The sequence below is a fragment of the Pteropus alecto genome, unplaced genomic scaffold, assembly GCF_000325575.1.
Source record: "Pteropus alecto unplaced genomic scaffold, ASM32557v1 scaffold71, whole genome shotgun sequence".
Taxonomy (NCBI): Eukaryota; Metazoa; Chordata; class Mammalia; order Chiroptera; family Pteropodidae; genus Pteropus; species Pteropus alecto.
The window spans coordinates 3,545,622-3,565,471 of NW_006433024.1; the positions used below are offsets into that span (position 1 = coordinate 3,545,622).

General features: G+C 34.4%; 1 long non-coding RNA gene across 2 annotated transcripts in view; it reads right to left on the reverse strand.

Annotated features, from left to right (window-relative positions):
• The window catches only part of LOC112476602, a 73,700-nt gene that overhangs the window by 2,284 nt on the left and 51,566 nt on the right, over positions 1–19,850 (reverse strand). For both annotated transcript variants that reach the window (XR_003045150.1, XR_003045149.1), the window contains one exon: positions 4,219–4,310. This is a non-coding gene — a long non-coding RNA (uncharacterized LOC112476602). The remainder of the gene's footprint in view (positions 1–4,218; positions 4,311–19,850) is intronic.

The following is a 19,850-nucleotide window of genomic DNA, read 5'->3' on the forward strand; positions in this document are numbered from 1 at the left end:
TGTTTTCATTCTGCCACTTTGAAGAATGTCTGTTCTTAAAAAGAGTTATATTTTCTTGGCATCAGTTTCATCAAATAAGAGATAAAACCATATACAAGTTATGGTTATTGTAAGTATAAAAATTTGCCAACATTCAAAATCAAGTAGATTGCACAGCCAAGCAGAAGCATTATATAATACATGGTAACATGTTAGTCACCTTCCAGCAGATATGAGTTGATCATTTATTTGGAATTTATTTAGTCTATGTCCAAAACTGGTTTGATATAATTGAGCTCTGAGATACATCAACAGTAGCAAAATAAGCATCAGCTATCTTCCAAGGGCAACATAACTGACTTGAAATTGATCGTCAATAATCAAAATTCTTTATAACCTCTAAAGATCTATAAATATGCACCAATGTTTTATAGTTATTAGTATTATAACTTTTGTTTCATGACTCCTCCACTAATAGGATAATGGGCTACCCAGATTCTTACATAATTTCTCCCTAAATTATTTCTGGAATGACTTAGATGTCATTTGACAACTGTATTTTTATTTCTTTTCTGACTTCAGCAACTTTTTGTAGAATAGTCACTGTGTTGATGTAGTGAACATTTTTAGGGGCTCCAACCAAAGAGAACCCCTATAACGAAGTGCCCAAACCACCTCTCTCTGATTTTGGCATGTTTTCTTTCTAAGGATGTTAAAGCAGTGCTGTCTGTTCCCCAGTGTGTTTGATGCAAGATGGGGCAAATTTCCCTGAGTAGGGGCGGGATGGGGGGGTGGAGGGAAGGACACCAATTCCTGCACCGGGAGAAGAGGGTCATTTGGCGAAAAATGTAGAAAGAATTCAACACACATGCCAAAGTTAGAGTCAAAAGGAAAGTTTATCAGAAAAGGTGTAACACTCCACAGACAGAGTGTGATTTCCTCTCAGAGGTAGAGAGTTAAGAGAAACCTTGAGTGTTCAAGGAATTCAGTGTTCAGAGAATTCAATTATATATCATTCTTTAGCTCTCATTTCCTTTGATATGGACATACAGGGAAGGGGAGAATTTGTAGCCCGATCATAGGCTCCCCATGGTTTTAGTCTTTGGTTATGAACGATTTTATTTGTGTAGGGGCCACTTAAAGTCTGTTGTTCCTGTTTCCCCTGCACAGGTGTGGAGAATGGGTTGTTAGCAATCCCAGTAGAAATCTTTTTTTGTTCTGCAGGTGTCCTCCTGGCCCAGCTGCAGGGCTGATCAGAACATTGAAGTCTCTGGAAGTAGCTTGATTTAACATTTTTAATTCTCTTGCCTCCTCCTTGCATTACTTGCATCCTTTCTTCTGAGGATTTTTTTCTGCTCCTGTACAAGCTCCCCCAGCAGAGGGCTTTGCCTGCCTGCCTGCCTTGCAGGAAAGAAGTGCTGGGAATTAACACTCATGGTCTTCAAACAGTGCCCAACAAGAGCTGGTGCACAAATACTCCAAGTCTCTTGCATTTTGTGTGTTGCGTTTTACACTGACTTCCAAAGTTTCCCATGAGAGATTAACACCCAATCACCTCCAATAGTAGCTGGCTTGAAAAAGTAATCTATTGGCTGCCTTTACTCCTTGTCTCACTTCACCACTGGTGTTTCTTTCATATTCTAGACAAGCTACTTGCACTTGAATCCTTGCCTGAGGGTATACCTCTGGGGAACTCAAACTAAGACACAGATTTTGAAAACTGGGTGCTTCCTGCTCTACTTTTCAGTGACCCAAATATCTGAATGATCAGTTCTGACAGCCTCTGAACACAAACCTCGAGGTTTCTGTATCTCGGACTCTTTCCATTGTGTCACTCTCTTCTTCATATATTTTTAAAAGGTAAATTTTACTGACATTCCATCCTAGATATTTAGTTTATGGTTCCCTTTAAAGATTGCCAAAGCAAAAGTTTTGCTTAACAAAGTTAAAGAGGCAAGAAAGACTTTATTCAGGACCATTGTAATAGAGCAGAAAGGCTGAATCGAACTCTGTTGAAGCAAAAGGAGTGTTCTGGGGTGAGCTGTGCAAAAGTATTGGATGACAGTGGGGGTGGGCAGAGGTCAACAGGATGTGGAGAGCACATCGAATTATTCCTGTTTGTAATAGTTTTTCTCTATGATTAAGTCGTCTATATTTGCTAATTGGTGCTCGTCCAATTTAGTCTCCTGCCTTCCCATGGAGACTGGGAGAATGGAGTACTACTTTCAATGTTTACATTTCAAAAAGCTGCTTCCCAGGTACTTAAAAAAGAGATTTCCTCAACTGTAAAATTAGCAAGAGGCTGGGAGAAGATTAATATACATTTCAAAGGGTCAAAGAAAGTATATACAGTTGTAAGCTTTTTAAACTAAATGCTCTAATAGGACAGGAGCTTATTGTCAGGAAGGAACCTTTCTAAAGATTAGTCAGGCTGAGGAGCATGTTAAGATCATCTTGGTCATTCCCATTAATGAGCATCTAAAGACATCCTTTCTCAATCTTGGGCGGCTGTAGAAGGTAATGTAAGATTATTCTAGGTTCATTCCTTATCAGTTGTATGAAACTGGAACACTTACTTAACAACTCTAAGCCTCATTTATGAAAAGCTGGTAGTAATCATATTTTCTTTAGTATCTTTGTAAAGATCAAAAGAAATGATGCATCTAAAGTTCTTGACATAGTATATTAGTCTACTAGGGCTGCCATAACAAAAACCTTAGGCTAGGTGGCTTAAACAACAGAAATTTATTTTCTCACAGTTTTGGAGGCTAGAAGTCCAAGATCAAGGTGCTAGTAATATTGATTTCTGGTGAGACCTCTCTTCCTGGCTCGTAGATAGCCATCTTCTCCCTGTTTCTTCACATGGCCCTTCTTTATATGTAGGCATTCCTAGTGTGTCTTCCTCTTCTCTTAAGAACACCAGCCCTATTAGATTAAGGCCCACCCCCGTGACCTCATTTAACCTTAACTACTTTTTTAAAGGCCCTATCTCTGAATACAGTCACCCTGGGGGTTAGGGCTTCGACTTATGAATTTTGAGGGGACATAAATGTGCCCATAGACCTAGTTTTGGGCCACAATAAGAAAATAATAACTAGTAATTTTTATTATTAATAAGCACACAATTGGAAGCTCTGAATAAAAGTTGCCTGTAATAATGATGTCAAGAGAAGTTTGAAAATCATAGACCATGAGGTCTTTGGAGGCAAGCAGCCCTATTCCTAAAGTAGAAATATAATTAATTCACTTATCAGCCATGATTAAGAAAACTTATTTCTAAAAAGTCTGCACTTCTTTGATTTGATAAGTTTTACATTGATTCAGCAGGTTGAAGTTTCCTTATGCTACATAACTATCTATTCAGGAGAAATTATTCTGTAAAGAAAAGTCCTCCTAGCAAATTTGCATTTGAGAGTTAGACTAAAATGACTAACTAACTTCATATTTAGCCTAAAACAAAGAACCTCGGTAGTCTATTCAGCCTGCTCACTGCAGATTATATTGATTATGGGAGCAAATAAATACAGAACAGACAATTGGCTTTAGGTAATATATCTGAAAGTAAACCATCAAATAGATTTAACTAAAAAAAAAAAAAAATGATGTTGACAGAAGAACCTTTAGAGAAAGGGCACTAGAAAGTATTTCAGGAAAAGCAAAGTTGAAAATAGAAATTTTCTAATGGAAGATTGTTTATAGAAATTAATTTATTTTTTGATAATCTCATATTTGGGGAACTTCCAACCTCTACCATTAAAACAATTTACCTGATTTTCAAAAACCTTTTAAATTAAAGTTGCACTGTCTTTTCTGGCACTGGTCCATCTTGCATCAGGATCAAGGAATTTCAGATGGATGTCTGAGAATATAGTCAGAGAAGCAAATGACATGCTAACTTTCCCAGACTCACTGATGGGTTGAATGGAAAATGCTAAAGTTGACTGTATATCTACCTGGACCTTCTCCATTCAGGCTGATCTAGTGAATTCAACCCCCACATAAACTTCCCAAGTCTGAGCCATTCAGCAGTTTTTGATGGCAATATAATGTCACAGATGTGATTGGCTTTGTAATTTTTATCAAATGGATTGTGTGAGGCAAACTGCAGAATAATACAATGTGGCAAAGTGTCAAGGATTCTTTCTTTGTGTAAGGCAGGGGGATGCCTCAAAACTCTCTTATAATAATATCCCAACAAACCCTTGCCAGGAAATCTGCAACATTGGGAGAATCTTTCACCTTCAGAGCTTCAGGTGGGTGTATGGAGAAAGAATGGAGAAGAGACTTGTTCACTGCTTCCCAGATTCCAACTCTGACAGATCTTCTTCTTCCTTAAAATAAAAGGAAAATAAAACAAGTCTGGGAGAATAAAGAGGAAGAATGAGAAGTACGATCAAAAAGGAAAAAAAAAATTGTGGAGTTCTGAAGCAGAATTAAAGGCAACAAAAATCTGGACTCCTGACTTGCCTCTCACTTCATATGTCTTCTGACAGTGTTTATCCCATCAACTAAATTAATTAAACACTTAAAAGCATCTTTGACTGCTGATCAATCAACATAATATTCAAAGTGCCTAAATTAATATCTGAGGAAACATCAACTTTGATTAATTCTTCCTGTCACATTCACACACACATACACACACACACACACACACACACACACACACACACAAATTACTGAAGTGTTGCTTTGGTATCTTAAGGTTAATTTTCACTTTTAAATATTATGTGAAGCATTTGCCTAATCCTTTTGTTTAAAATTTCCCCATCTTTGTGAAATTTTTATTATAATTTGTTTAATTCTATTGATGAGGAAACTGAGACTTAGTCCCTTATTTGATCATACTCCCAAAACTAATGAATGGCAAACCTAATAATTTAACCACTTTTGTCTGATTCTAGAACTGCTACTGGTAGACAAGATAGTTTAATTATTAAGACATAAACTCTTAAGTCAGATGGAGTATTCTTGAATTCTGAATGCACTGATTACTACCTATGAAACCTTTTGCATATTGGTTCCCTTCTTACCTCTCAGTTCCTCCTTCTGTTATATGGAGATAAAATCTTTTGTACCTCATAGGAACATTGTGACAATTAAATGAATTAATGTGTGTAAAGTACTCAGATAAGTGTCTGGAATGTAGCATATGTCCAGTAAGCATTAGTCATGAAGATGATCATGATGATGACGATGGTTATTGATACTGATGCTGAGAAGAACTCATATTACCTATAGTGATGAAACAGCTTTCTCTGCAGTGGGTGAAGTTTCTGTCCCTTGGTAGAAACACATTTCTCTTAGAAACTACTATATATGTATGATTGGAAGGCTTGCTTCAGCCAAAACAAGCCATTTTATTCTATATGTGCTTTCTGTACTGTTGTTATTGGTTTGATTACTCTGGAAATGCATTATGATCTCCCCTCCAGAAGCCGGAAATGTAGCTTATTTCTTCTATCTCCACTCTAAACTTTAGGAACTTTCTTCATGTCATGTCTCCTAATGGAGTTGGGGAAGGAGGCACCCAGCCAGGTTCCCATAGCTCACTAGTACGGCTTTAAGAGTAAAGATCTGCTCTTTCCATATCAAGCCTCTAGATAGATTCTCCCTCGTTCACTCTATTTCTATACTCACCTGCAATATAAATGGGGACTTAGAGGACTCCTGACACCACCCTTTGCTTGAAAGATTGTTTGCAAGTCCTTCAAAGTAAAGAAACTCTGGCTTCAAAGGTAAAACCTGACTGAAACCTACAATTTTTCAGAAAACTTCTTGAAGCACCTTTCTATTTCAGTGTTTATCAGTGCAATGCCAAGAAAAATGTTTTCAAAACAAAAATACTAATTTTCGTTGAGTTGTGTTTTGGAAATTGACTCTGTTTTCAGATATCATACTTCTTAGATTGTGTTTGACTTGATATCAGGGCAGAGGCAGGGTTTTGTTTTCACAAATAGTGATGGTATTAAAAATCTTAAAATTGCTAACTAAAGGAAAAAGTGCAATTCAATAGCATGTTTTTAAATTTTACCAAGACCTTCATTAATGAATTGGTAGCAGTTTTAGAGAGTTGATGAATAGAGCTTTTAAACTATTTTAGTTTTTTGGTGTATTTTATGGTACGTGTCTTGAAAGTTTCCTGAAGCAAGTCAAACACTCCAGTTAGAGTTAACATAGGCTTCTTGTTACTTTCTCACTTTTCACTTCTTGCTCATGCTTTAATGCTTCTCTCTTTCTCTCTCTCTCTCTCTCTCTCTCTCACACACACACACAGGCTTGTTCCTCCCAAAATTAATCTGTAATAGTAGCTAATGTGACATTTTATAAGTAATCTAGATATCCTAGATCAATTGAAAAAGTGAATTAGAAAAGATTAGAGAAAGTGGTATATAATAATGTGATAACAGAGACAAAATGTCTCTCAATGATAGCATCACTAAAGTAGTAAATTTGTTTCAGTTTATTTAAAAAGAAAATCACAGTGATTTCAAAAGAATATAACTTGCTTTAAATTTGGTATTTGCTTAAGGCCTTACTAATACTGGAACTATTTTACTTCTAGAACATATATTATACTTGGTCATCAACTTTCTTCACCAGACTGAACCCCAAATGAATCCTGGCTGTTTCCAAAAGTAAAACTTGCAGTCAAAATACAAAGGTATATTCTACCTTAGAGAAAATATAAAATAATTTGTTTGAGGGTTTGAAGACAAGGTCAGGGTTTATGGATGGAAATGGGTCTCTGGTGAGACATTACATCAGTACTTGTAAGGATTTTGGAACATTAACTGTTTATAGTTAACAGAATAAGGTTATAGTCACTGTATTTCAGTGCTATCTGTAGCAACCAAGTCATGTTGGGATTAACCGAAAATAAATTACATGGTATTCAATAATAAAGTTAGTTAGATAAGCGGACTGATGATACATTTATAGTATCACGATATAGTTTAATGCTCTGCATTTTCCATGTCTTGCTAACTAAATTCAAGTATATAAGTCTAAATTACATAAGAGACCTGTAAATGCAGAGCAAAGGGGTACAAACACACTAAGATACTGAAGAAGCTGCAGTAAGGAGCCCGAGAAAGTACTCAGGCTTTAGTCAGAGCTCTGATGTCTGGTCTCCACCACTAGTTAAGTATGATATTTGTGCCTGGCCAAAAATTCTTCAAGCTTTACTTCCCTGATTGGTAAAATATGAGCAATAAATTCTAACTCATACAGTTGTCTTGAGAATTGGAGGTGATTAAATTCATAAAAGTGCTTTATAAAATGTAAAATTCTATATAAAGTTGAAATTTATTATAGTTTTTATTTAACATTACTTTTATTCTTTTTATGCCATAAATCTCAGCAAGAGTCAATGAATAATTGGTGATACTTATAGGTACAAAGTATTTTCCTCCCAGAAGAAAAAAGTAAAAAAAAAAAAAAAAAGTAAAACAGATAATTGAAGAAAAAGTAAGAGAAACTTTAAAAAAATTACTTTGAGGACTAGCATCCAGTTTTACATAACAGAAAATAAGGAAAAATAGTAGGAAATAACATCACCCTGTTTGTAAACACTTTGTTTTACCATTAAGATGTGTGTATGTGTGGTTATCATACCACGGTCTGGAAACAATATTTTATAGGCTTTTTTATGAACAAATGATAATACCCTAGGGAGTGAAGAACTAAATTATTTGAAGAACTAAATTATTTGAAGAACTAAATTATTAGTTTATTTTCTGGGTTAATTTGAATCATAGTTAAACCTGCACTGCCCAAAATCTTCACTGTCAAACTGAGAAAGCTAATGATGCCAAATGATCTCAAAAAGTCATTCAAACTTTAAAATTCTGGAATATTGTGAAACTGCTTCTAAGGTAACATGAGATTCATATCAATGACATTTTTATTATCCCATTTTATTAATAAGCTCATATCATACATTTCTGTAGCTCAAAGTGTACTTTGATCTCCCTACTTTTGATTTTCGAAAGAGAGAACAGATAATAAAATTCTCATTTTATTCTCATTTATATCATCAAGCATGATGACATACTTCACTTTCTAAATCATGGTGTGCTAAGTTGTCCATAAGCATTTATAACACTGAAGTTCTTGCTTTATTCCAAAATGTTGTCTATCAAAATATTTGTGAATGTCTAGCTCAAGTGAGTAGAGCACAAAAGAATCTGAAATTGGGGGTTTGAACATAATTAAAGCTGGTAGTTTTCCTGATTCCATTTCCATGGGCTCAATCCCAGCCATTCTTAATGTTCACACTCTATTGGCCAGCACTGTGATCAACAGAAGGAAGGGCATAATTCCATGAACATTCACCACCTACTACTGGAAAATAAACTTAAAATGTATAATTTGTTGGATCAGAATTTTTATCTGTATACTTTAAGGTCAGTTGAAATGTAAGCGTCTATCTCTAACCAATAAAAAAACTTCACATTTGATGACCATTCTTTTCATGGGACCACTACTTGACATGAGAATCTTAAAACCAGAATTAAGTAAAATAGAATTTACTTTTCTCTCAAACTCGATGTTAGAAAAAAAAAAGTGTTTTCCTGTAATTTCTAATAATAAATGATTAATGGTCACCTGAGAACAAAAAAGATAAATGATGTATATATAATTCGTACATAAACAAATTAGAAACAGTTAAACTCTCAGCAGGGCTAGTAAAAGCATATTAGAGCAGTTGCTACTGTTTATGGGTTGTTTGTTGGGGAGTAGGGGAGAGCAATGGTGACATAAAAGGGAGACTTCTAAGTAATGGAAAGCATCTTCCAGGCTATAACACTTAATAAGAATTTTATTTTCTTATTAGCATATTAGAATCAGTCAGGACAACCTATAAACCCTACTCATCACAGCCCGTTCATGAGGAGAGGTCACCTATAGATATTTTCAGGGATCCAACACAGGCAGAAAATATAAAGGATGTTCCTAGAGAACACATTGAGCTTCCCAGAGTTGTTTAAAAACAACTAAGAACATAATACCTAAAACAAATAAAGTTGCGAATTGATAATGTTTCTATAAGGTAGAAAGGCTCTATACTGTAAAGGCTTAACTTTGGATCTTAGCCCAGTTGACTCTTAATAGTCAGCAAATGAACAATAATATAAGGAAAAAAAAAAAAACAAGCAATACTACCTGGTCTAGTATAAGGCTAATAGCAACACGAGAATCAGAAACTTGTTGAACTTCAGAGCAAAGTAAAATACAATATCTTGCATGTACCTAATAAGTTGGAGAGCTAAGATTGAAGTTCAGGTCTGCCCGAATGCAAAGTGAAAACTCTTGCCTTCATTCCAATCTGCTTTTCATCAGGAAAGAAATGTTGAAGCAGGAAGTCATAAGGATAAAAGTCAGGCACTCTAGTTATTCTAAGTAAGCATCCAAGGACAGGAATTTAGAGCAATCTATCATTCAGATTGAAGACAGTGAATCTAGAGAGCAGACCAATAGTTCAGGAAGCATGAGGCCAATGTTTTTGGGTAAGAAATCTGGGTACAAGGAATTATAAATGCAGGTCATAGAACCGGACTCTAAAGGCAACCTTCTATTCCATCCAAGAACATATTTTACTGAACATTGTTTACTGAACATATGCATGACTGCCAATAGATGATATCAAAGATATGTAGATACTTAGATATAAATATAGAAATAGGATATAAGTAGCTTGAAAGGGTGAGAAATAAGATAGTGGATGGTAAAAAGGTGAAAGACAGGAATGAAGACATAACGTCAGAAAATGAGGCTGCTGCTTAATGGGAATGGAATGGGACCCAGAGAAAAGTAGCCTGGTTTCACTTCTAGTCTTTGATGCTGTCATCTTAGGCAAGTTATCTGACCTCTGGAGCCTCTTTTTACTTTTCTGTAAAACAGACACCACAATAGTTACCATGTGTGATTATTATGAAGATTAAAAATAATATATTCAAAATGCCTACCACCGCCTCACATAAACACCCAATAAATGGCAGTAGCAGTTGTCTTTTATACTAATATTAGCCTCAAGTAAAGCTGAATGTCCTTGACAGTAAAGGAGAGTCGAAAGGTAGATTTTTGATGGCTAAATAAACTTTTCTATGCACAGGAGAAGAGATAGAATATGGAAAAAGGAATAGATATATGAGAATAGGCAGGTTCCATTTCAAAGCACTCAAGGACTAAGCAGGTAAAGAAGCTCTTATTCATTTGTGTTGAAAAAAGACTAAGTTGAAAAGTGACATTTGCAACATTAAAGAACCTGCTCAGAAATAATTTTGCTGTTTTTACTGTTTGGAATTTGGATGACAGGGTAAAAAGATCTTTGGAACTTAGTTCCATGTTTGAAATTAAACAGAAATTAATTAACCTTAAATGTTATAATTCCAATTTGTAAAGACTAAAATGATGGTGATTCATAGATCTTTTTCTCCTTTCTAATAATAAAGAATAACTGCTGTTTTTAAGTTGTAATAAATAATAGATAAGCAAATATAAAGCTGAGAATATGAATAATGTACATAAAGCAAATTTTACTATTTCTTAAAAAGGTCACTTTGAGATAAAATTTTGAGTCTAAGCCAAAGTCAAACTTGGGGCTAAATTAACCATTTTTAATGGCCAGTGTAGAATCATGAACTCCTCGACAGCAGATCCCTTATTCATCAATTTTTGTATTTCATTCATTATCGAGCACAGTGACTTGGGAATTATTGAACAGATAGGCATTAAAATAGAAAAAAAAAAACCCATAAGAATCGCATAATACATTAGGCTAAACTTTAAAAATGGAGTTAAATGTGAGACTTGTCAACTAACAGAGAAAAAAATAGTTTTGCAGGTAAAAAATGTTAAGATAATTTATATATGTTTGTTTTAAGTGTACTTATAAAGGACAATAAGGTATATGATAGAATATAATGAAATTTTTGACATTATGCTTCCAATTTAGTAGAATAGAGACTATATAGGTTCCATGATGTCATGATGCATGTAGTCCACGTGTGTGTGTGTGTGTGTAGCAGTCTCAACTTGAGACTGCATGTGTTGAGTAGGTACCACTTCAGTGTTCAACTCAGAAATCTCATTATGCTCTATTTAAATGTGTATGTGTTCAAAAGTATGTTGGCAATCTATAATAGGAAATACCTAAAATAGATTTATCTTATATTGAATAATAATTGCCTATCAACAGTACTAACCACTTGAGCATTTCAATATGAATCATGAGGAATGGAGAATACTATAAAATCAAATATTCTCAAATAAGAAAATATATATATAAAGTAAGTGGTATGGAGTTGCAACAGCCTTTGAAGGATCAAATAAAGACTTGGCTTAAACAGAAGTGACCTGGAATTTATTATAATTACTGTGAATATATAGTTAATTCCAGAAAAAGTAAGTAGGAAAGGAAAGCAAGATTTTCTTTTCTCAGTTAAGCATGGGATTAAGCTGAGAGAGATCAGTTAAGTCATGATCAGAAACACCTAGGCTATCATTACTGAAAAATAAAAGCTGCTTGCCAAGTAGACTAGACAGGAGGAAAGCAGAAGATAAACAAGGAATCTTGCAGGCAACTTATGGATAAATTACTTGAACAAAATACATCACGAGCCATAGGCTCCCTATTTCACTCTTCATAGACATATCAAAATTTGGATTACTTTAGCCTGTAGTTATATTAAATCTAATAAATAGTGGAGAATAGGGAAAAAGGTTATTATCAATGCAGACCTAGTGAAAACAGTAACTGATTACATATAGAGTTTAAACTTTTAAAATTATTTAATTGCATGTACTCTTTATTTGGTTTAGTATTATTGAATAAATGCATTGTTGAAAAATGTGTTTAATTTTCCTTTCTCATTAGGCATGCTTAAGGGGAAGCTTATTTCTACAAACCATAATGCATACCACCCCAATCTGCCACCTGATAATTAACCTAAATTCACTCATTGTGATTTCTGGAAATGCAGAAAAAAAGAATTGTCTTTTATCTGTAAGTTATGATAAAATTATTGATAACATCCACAGTCAGTTACATTAATCATGCATTTAATCTAACTTGTATTTACTGAATCTTGGTCCATTCGGGTTTCACTCTTTGTCGATAACAATCTGAAATTGTAGAATAACATTAGTATATTGAGATCTGTGCTCTCTCCTCAAAATAATCAACTGGATCCATAATTTATCTTTGATTTAAAAAAAAAATCAAATTCAAACTAAAGTTGTCAATTTAGTGAGTTGAATAAATGCATAAACAGCAAAGTACAATGAAATAGAAAACAGGATAAATTAGTTCAGAGATTGAGATTAATGATTTACTTTCCTTGCTAAATTATGAAGAACATTTGATAAAATTATAAATAGAGATGCTTTTCTTCTGGCTATATATTAAAGTTAAATATATTAATCTTACTTTAAAATTTAGGTAGAGTTAAACTTTTATTTTTTCTAACTACAGCATTTTAATCTTTTATTGTTTAGAATTAAAAGTCAGAAATCATGATAAAAGACATTTTCATTGTGTAGCATCATTTTCTACTCCTACTTAAAGAGCTGTCATACAATAGGTTAGAATTTTTAAACATAACGCACTAATGAGGAAATAAAGCTATATAGTATTGAGGTTAAGAGCTTGTTGAGGAGATAAGCAGATGTGTATTTGAATTCTGATTTGGTTACTTAATATCTTTTTGACTTTGAAAAGTTATTTTAAAATCCCTGAACCTTAGTTGATTTCATATGTAAAAAGAAGTTAATAAAATAAGGTATTGTGAAGAGTAGATGAGCTATATATTTACAATGTATGTCATTGAATATGGCACAAGGTGAGAAGCAGACTCTAAATTATCGCTCCTCTCTCTCTTTCCCCTTTGACTCCTTTACTTCTCTCATCTTCTTTGTATCATTATTATCACCAATTGTTAGCATATATTTAATCAAATGAAAACTCAATCATTCCCATGTTTGTTTCATACAGTTGGATAGGTCAAATGGCTAAATAGAATGAATGAACCGCATCGATTTCACATTGGAGCATCCAATGACCTTACTTACTTTAGGACAGAATGTAGAAAATGCTTTCAGAAAGTTGACTAAATCAATACATCCAAAATAACTTTTAGTTTGACTTATTGATCTATTTCATAGCATAAAAAATGATATATAATAATGATTCTATTCACCATGGATTTTTCAGGTCTCTAATTCAAGCTCTTACTGTTATCAAATATTTATATTCTCTATTTTCATGTTTTAAATTTGACTTTATATTTGGATATTCTACATTGATGTTCACAAATGAGTGTAATGCATATGAAGATGTAACACACTTTGAGAAAATATAATCAATTTATGTATATCGCCCATAGTGATAGAGGTCAATCTGAACAGATAATTTATTTGTTTTATCCATTGTTAATTTGGGTTGGATTCTTGGAGATATTGTTGCCTAGTGAAAATCATTCAACTTTGAATTTAATTCTGAATCTGATCCTAAATTATATTGTGAGCTTTCAGGTAGCATTTAACTTCTGGGACTTATACATTTCCTGTTTGAAATCTTTAAGATAACATTATCAATTCTAAGGCAGTTATAAGAATTTTAACCTGGAAAATAAAGATTATTGGAGAAGTAATGACTGGGAAATGAAGAATTATAATCTTTTCTTTTTATTATAGGGGGTCAGATTCTGAAACTTAGCCAATGCATTAGCAAAAATTTATATCTATATCTCTATATCTAATATTTATGTTTCTATCTCTCCCACCACTTATATAATCTATGGGTCTATGTGGGCAGTTTGATTTTTGTTACACAAATGCAGTTTCATTTACACAGAATGTAAAATAATGAGATAGACTACGCCAATAACGAAAGGCCCAATTATATGGAGCATTGTTCAACTTTTTAATTATCTTGATTTTAACTTTGAGTAACATGGAAATAAATACATTGTAGGATTTTCAGCTAAAAAAGTGACAAGATCTAACTTATATTGTGAACTGATCATTCTTGTAATTATATAAGACATGGAAAGCTCAATGCAGAGAAACTAGTTGGGAGGCAATTACAATATTCTAGGTAAGAAATGGTGGTGATTTTGACTGATGTAGTAGTTTTGGAGGTAATTATGAGTGATTAGATTCTGGATAGTTTTGAATAGATAGCAAGCAAAATATTAAATGTGAAATATGAGAGGAAAGGAGTCACTAAGGATGATTTTTCCAATGTTTGTTTTTGTCGTCGTTGTTTTCTTAGTAATTTTCACACATAAGGAAAACTGTAGGAGAAGCAGTTGATGAGAGAGGAGAAATATTATTAGTCATGTATTATAAATTGGGTTCTTCGGATACATACAGTGAGATGTAGTTTGAGGTACAAAATGTTTATTAGGGGTCAATACCTGTGAAGGGAAGGTGGGAAAAACGGGACTAGAAAGAGGGAAAAGTTAAATTGCGATTTCCAGACTGTCAGTGTCATGACTAATCTGATGGGGTGCTCTGTGACGAGGTGTGCCTATCAGTGTGATCGGCAGAAGGCTGAAATGGCTGGGCTTACATATCCCAAGCTCCCTCAGTCACTGGATGTGACTTCTCCTAAACAAGGCAGCTTTCTGCAGGTGAGGCATACCCCAAAAGATATGGGAAGTGGAAGTGGTCTGCTGACTGCAGTAACTGCATCTGGGCAGCAAACCTTGAAAGGAGATCTGAGATACATAGAATCTCCAAGTATACTACAATCCACCTCTGGTGACATTTTGATTCACTCTTCCATATTCATTCAGAGAGCAGATTCTCTAGGATGCGAGGAACCTTTCTTTCTGAGGGGAACCATAGAAGACAGACATTAATTGGACAAATTACAGCTGGTCTCAGGGCTAAAAATGATGCTTATTATCTCCCTTCTCCACTATCTTGGTTTCTAAACACTCTCAACTACTATCATTATATTCTTAGCATATTGCATGATGAAGTTACCTAGACCCTACTCCCAAAAGAGCCTGAGCCCTGGTCACTCTGCTCTTCTCAGAACATGGTTGTGTCGCCATGAATTTGTAGTCACAATTGGCCAACGGTATTATAAGAAGCATACAAGTAAAACTGAGTTCAACATTTGTTTCTTCCTGCGCCTCATTATGTAACAGCAGTCTTACATTCTCATAATTATCAGGGTTCATTACCCCTGCCTAGGGAGTGATTCCTCTTCTTGTCTAAAAGTTTCTGGAAACAAGGAGCCTATATGATCAGGAAGCAGCTGCATCTTATAATTATAATTAAATAAAATACTTTATGTGCCCCTGGTGAAAGTATTTTCCTTTTAGAGATCAAAATTTCTGATTCTATAAAGTCCAGAGTTGTGGAGACAGAAAACATAAAATCCTCATTAGGTCATCAGAAATTATACTAAGTAAGACCACTCCAGCTTTCACCCTTTCTAGATGCTAGTAAATTTTTTCTGTTGGGGGAAAGAAATGAATTGAATGCATAGTCAGTGTCTTGGAGGATAGTACCTCATCATTTCAGAATATATCCCTGAGGGACCCAATTCAGCTGTGCTTGCAGCAGCAGACTATCCCGATGCTCATTCAGGCTGGAAGCTTCCAGATAGAGTAGAATGTGATATGACAAGTGGATCTTCCAGTCCTAAGCCCACAACCACACCTCCTTTGTTGAAAGTGGGCCCCCAGGTCTCCTGTGATATTGTATGGGATTCCACTTCAGTGCATCAAACGCTCAGGAAGCCCTCAGATAGTGGTGGTCAAAGTCCAGGGGGTAGGAAAGACAAATCTATAACCATAACCAGAACATGTGTCTATTATTCTGTCACTTCCGAGGAAGGGCCCTAGTGAAATCAACTTTCTAGTTGGTCTACTCAGGAGTTGATGTCTGTGAAGACTCAACACTGGTCTCCATTGGCATGTCAGGCAGTAGGCAGTAATCATGATTAGATCAACCTTAGTAAGTAGAGTCCCCGACACTGGGTCTATGTGTGGCCTCAATTCCTGTACCTATGGCTCTTTGGTTCATGTGCCCATCTTGACAAAAATGTGGTTGCTGAACAAAGAAAATAACTGACATTAACTGGTCAAGAGATTTTTTCCACTTAACTGTTTAAGGGTTTTTTTTTTTTTACCTGCATGTTTCCTGGTAGATATTAACATGTTACACACAGATCTCCAAAGATAGACAGTGATTAATTAAAGACATATTCTGTAAATCATAGGATTACCAATAAAAGATAAAATTGAATTTCTATATTATACCATGAAATTCTTGAAAGAGAGCTAAACTCAGAGTCAGAAAGCACAGAGTCTCATCCTGAATATGACATTGGTAGGACCTGTGCTTTGGTCAATTGTAACTGCATTTGTGTAAATAGGAATATTACTTATTTTGAATGCCTCGATGTGTTATTGTGATAAATAGTATATTTTGATGAGATCTAAGTAATATTATTAAAGTATTTATGGAATAAAGATGATCTTAAGCAGAATAGCCTAACAAATGAGGTATTTTAAGGCTCTTAGTCAGAAGGATATAGGCATAGTGATTCTCCCTTGGGGAAGCTTGATTTCCTTCCATCTCTTCTTCCATCTCTTCCATCTCTACTTTTGTCTAACCATTTCCTCAAAGCAATAGGCTTTATTGGCTGTGACTGCATAAATACCTTTCGGGTTATTGCAGAAGATAGTCTTGCAAAAATACCTTCACTTCAGTACTTGATAGTTTTACCTCAGTACTTAGAGATCACCAACCAACTTTTGTATGTTTCTTCATCACCTATTCCTTGGTATTAAACCAAAGGTACACATTTTAGTTTTCATGGTTGTTGTTATATCAGTGTCTCACTTCTAGGTAGACATTTAAATTAGATAATAAATTCTTAAGCTACCTTTCCCAACTTTGCAAAAATAAAATGATGGTTTAATAATATGGAAGCTTATTTCTCCCTTATGTAACCACCCAGCACTGACTGGTCCACTCACTAATTCTAACAAAACGTTATCTGGGTTCATCATAGCGAATTTGGGAAATTGAAGAGCCCCTTAGAGAGAGCTAGCCAGTTATTAACTAAGGTATAAAAGGATGTCACAAAGTAATGTTGAGCTTAAGTCAAGACAAGTCTAATATAATAAATTATAAGCAGAAGAAACTAGTTAATAATTAGATGGGAAAAAGCAGCTCGTGATGATAGCTGAGTCAATGGATAAAGATATAATGGATAAAGATCCATTAATTCTTTTTATAGTTATTATTGGACTTGAGCTCAAAATGTCTACAACCACCTAACAGACTCAACCATGCCATGACTGCAGTTCACAAATTTTCATGAAAGTATATTAAAAATTTTCCAACATCTGTTTATACTCTTTCTTTTCTGGACTGGGATAAAGTTTTTATGCCTTACCGTTTGCTAAATTGTAATGGAGAATCCAAACCAACCAATTTCGTAGGCCAAAATGGCATTTCATTCAGAAGTAGCAGCTTGAGAACTATCATATTCATTGTGTTGGCCAAACAACTTTCAAGGTGAACTTGAATTATGGTAATACTGTCATTGGCCAAAAATAATTTTGTCATACTCATTGGCCCATCAATGCAATTTGTTCTATTCAACAAAGTCATCACAAGAAGCCTTGGCACCATTCAATAACTGGATATATAGGCAGAGCTGTAAAATGTCCTCTCAATATACAAATTTATGTCAATTTCCACCCAAGATACTTTTTTTTTATTACCAGAATTGTTTGCTATGCTACAATTGTTTCTTAACATAAATCATAAGTTACTTTTTAGCTATGCTTATATTGACAAAGTACTTATTCACTGACAATTATTTCCTCTTAATCTTGTCACATGGCTGCCGTTCCGTATAAGGTGTCCTTAATTAACAGCTAACTGAAATTAAAACTGTAATGAAAATATATTACATTGTCAAGATTGTGATCATTTTAATGTTATACAAGGACAATAGTACTGTTTCTATGAGAATGCCATACTCAAACATTTAGGTCCTCAGAATTTTCTCAGTGCACTTAAAAGGATTAATGTTTTGAAATCATTGGTTTAGAATTACAGTAAATATTAACTCCACTAAAAAACACTAAATACTCTAAACAGATGTTTATGATATAGTTCTCAGAGGTCGTTAGTTATTTTTTATGTGGAATAAAGAACAGAAGAATTTGATAATGCTTTATCCTTAGTGAGAATCAAAGCTTGAAGCCATCTCTTTCCTTTAAGTAAATTATATCTCAATTAGATCAAGTCGAGCCACAAAAATTAACAGTAGGGAAATTCATTGAAAACACATTAATATCTTTAACTGCCCAGACTCTATCTGTGAGTTTATTCTGCCTTGGCAGTCTATTGGGATTTTTCATTAAAACACAGATTTTGAAAGATTTGCCACTTTGTTATTTGCTTGGAAGAAAGAAACACAATGTGAAAGTCTAAATAATGTTTATCTTCAATCATATTGAAAGAAAATTAGTTCATTACTTTTTCTTTTGACTTTTTTTAAAATTAGCCTTTCTCTATATTTTGTAATCCATCATCTAACACTATCTTCACATTTATAGCATTTTACTATATACTTTGAGGTTTACAGTATATTTTGCATAAAATATGCATTATTTTTTCCTGCAAACAAAAGACGTAATGATCAGATACATGTTTCAGAGACATCTGTCTCTCTTTCTTGTGAAATTAAGAAGCCTGGTAAATCAATTTAACCTTAACTCCCCACCCTTGATATCTGATCATCTTCCATACCTGATTGGGTTCTTCATCTTCCACCATCCCCCAGATGATATCTGATGCCCCTAGCCTGCCTTCAGCAAGAATCCTTTTGGAAAGGTTTAGCTAGTGTCCCTTAACCCTGATATTTCCTCTTAGTAATTTTCCATTTGCTACCTCCTACTCAGCTTCTTGGCTATAAATTCTGACCTGTGCATGTTGTATTTGAAACTGAGTTCAGTTCTACACCAAGGTTTCTTTTTTCCCTATGGCAGTAGTTCTGGATAAAATCTGTTTTTACCACTTTAACTACTATCCAGCTTTAGTTTTTCTTTGATGCCATGAAATCCAAGGACCTGTTTGGGGGCAAGTGAACAAACACATCAGATAATAAATAATCTTAGTCAGAAATATGCAGTACAGTGTATGAGCAGCCTGGAATTTATGGACTCGAAAATGAGCAATGTATTTGGAAATGTTCCTATTTGGAAATGTTCCTATTTAAATTGAGGGAACAGAATTGGTTTTTCAGCAACCAACTCAAGCCTCTGACTGCTTCCAGAAGTTGTTGAGCAATAAATACTCCTATGAAAAACTATGAGGAAAAAGAACAAAAAAATATTGATATAAAGGGGAACTTTAAGGCATCTATTAGAGCTAAGTTCTCCCCTATCCAAATAATAAAAGGTGGGCATCAAATGGCAGAGCATCAGGATATAAGTACTAGAAAAACATAATAGAATACCAGTAGATAGAAATATCTGGAGATACTTTGTATATTTATGTTACAGGGTTTGAAAAGAAAATAAATCTTACTCTGAAGAAGCCTATAGTGCAGGTTTGATTGCATTATGAAAGGAAAGCCATGATGACCCTCTTGCCTCTTTAATCATTGGTTTAGCCTGCTTGAACTTGACAAAGATCTTTCAGTTACAGTAAATTAACCCAAGTCAGACCCTCTTATCAAAATGAGGGAATTTCTTGGCGCTCATTATTGAAAAGAGTGTGCATGGCCTTTGAGCATGAAAATTTTGGGGCATATTTGGATGTAAGAGGTCAAGAAATATCTTCTGGATTCAGTCAGTTCAGTCAGTGTTTCTTTATATTTTGCT